The following is a 2,053-nucleotide window of genomic DNA, read 5'->3' on the forward strand; positions in this document are numbered from 1 at the left end:
ATTACTCATTAAACATGCAAGTATTTTGTTCTCACTACATGCTAGGTACTGTGGTAGCAAGCATGACCTCAATGGAATTTATACTCCATTGGTGGAGATGGTCAATAAATAAGCAAATAAATAAATATATACACTATTATATTTCTTGGAGATAAGTTCTATGGAGAAAAATGAAACAGACTAAATGTACAGAGTGAAAGGCAAGGGTTATTTTTAAAATTTTTTTCCACATAAGGAAACATTTATTTGAGGTTTAACATGAAATCATGCAAATAAAATTTGTATAAACACAAATCCACATTGAGTCATAATACAAATAGCAAAAGACAAAGTGAAAACAAAGAAAATTAATTGGCAGCTATATACAGCTGGACACAGTTTTATTTTATACACTAGGAAGTCTTTTAAAAAATAGTCATCATAGATCTACAGAAGACCAATCTTCAATGTTGTCCTGTAAGATGGACTACTTTGGCAATCTCCTGTTTTCTCCAATGTCCTTCTTTAGGTTGGCTGATTGTTTTGGTGATGGCCATCCTTTTAGACATCTTGCTGTAAGTGCTCTGTTGGCCACTGTAATCTCCACAGCCCTGCCCAAATCCACAGTTTCCATAGTTATGCCCAGTATAATCACAGCCGCCACAGCCACTATAGTTCTGATCACCACCATAGGCACTATTATAATTTCCATATCCTTTATCGCAATAGATATTAGATCTTCGGTTCCAGTTTTGGCCCTGACATTGGCCTCTACTTTGTCCACCTGTTGCAGCACCTCTTCCTCCTTTTTGTTGTTGCTGTTACTGCTTATATACCTCTTTGCGTTGTGCAACTTTGATTTCACACTTCCCAGAACCAATTTGATATCTGCTTTCTAACAATTTATTTACTGGCTCTATCCCATACGTAGACATTCAAAAAAAAAAAAAACAGCCCTCTCCTTCATTTTTTTTTTTTTTTTTTTTGTATCCATGGGAAGTTCAATATTTTTTTAATTTGTTCTTTGAAAGTATCTGGGCCCAATCCATCCAGATAAAACTTTGGCCTCTTTGGAGTCTATCAGTTGACCATCCAGTTTCTTTAGTTTCAAAACCTTATCAACACTAACAGCATCTTTGAAAAGCACAAATCTAAATCCTCTTCATCTTCTGGTGACTAAATCTGTTTGAACTGTGCAGTCTACAATTGTTATGCTGCTGATTCTTGCTTGCATTGATTGTGGACCCCTTTACAAATTCTTCTATGTTGCTGTACTCATTTATGTTTTCTGAAGTGGAATAATTGTTGGCTGGGGGTACTGGAGGGAGCAATCTGAGTCCCAGAGGAGGAATGGTTTTAAAATAGCAGCGGAAGGGTAAGGGGAGGGTTATTTTAGAAAGGGTGTTCATAAAAGGATTCTCTGGGGTGATAAGTTTGGGGGGGAAAAAAGACTTGAATGAAGTGAATGAACAAGGCTTTTCAATATATGGAGGAAATGAAAACAATAAGTATAAATACACTGAGTTCAGAAGACAATGGGAGGAGCATTAGGAAATGAGGCTCAACAAACAGGTAGGAGTGAGAGCCCAGAGGACATACTAGACCATGGTGTAAGGTTCCCATGGTGAACCAGATGTAAAACCATTGGGGATTTTTTTTTAATGCCTACAGCATCTGCTCTTCCTAGGGGGGTCTCCCATCCAGATACTAACCAGGCCGGATCCTGCTTAGCTTCTGAGATCAGACGGGATCGGGTGTGTTCAGGGTAGCATGGCTATAGACCCATTGGGGATTTTTGACATAAGAAGTGTTATAATCAGAGTTAAAAAAAATTAAAATCACTTCAGCTACTATGGAGGTAATACCTTAGACTAAGAGCCTAGAACTGGAGGTAGTCAGGTTCAGGTATATTCTAAAGGCAGAGCATTATGTAATTGCTCATGATTTAGGATTTGGCTTTTGGATGTAGAAAAAAGAATACTCCAAAATTTTTGGCCTGAGCAATTGGCTAAATGGTGGTGCCAAGTGGTGGTGGAAATAATTATGTTTCTATTTTAGAAACATTAAGTGTGAG

At 37.6% G+C, this 2,053-nt stretch overlaps 2 pseudogenes; both read right to left on the reverse strand.

The window, feature by feature from the left end:
• Positions 1 to 504: 504 nt before the first annotated feature.
• On the reverse strand, positions 505 to 1,388 carry LOC120607407 (heterogeneous nuclear ribonucleoprotein D-like; annotated as a pseudogene).
• Positions 1,389 to 1,641: 253 nt separating this feature from the next.
• Positions 1,642 to 1,761, reverse strand: LOC120607552 (uncharacterized; annotated as a pseudogene).
• Positions 1,762 to 2,053: the final 292 nt, after the last annotated feature.

The sequence above is a fragment of the Pteropus medius genome, unplaced genomic scaffold (genome assembly GCF_902729225.1).
Source record: "Pteropus medius unplaced genomic scaffold, Ma_sr-lr_union100, whole genome shotgun sequence".
In the NCBI taxonomy this organism is placed as follows: domain Eukaryota; kingdom Metazoa; phylum Chordata; class Mammalia; order Chiroptera; family Pteropodidae; genus Pteropus; species Pteropus medius.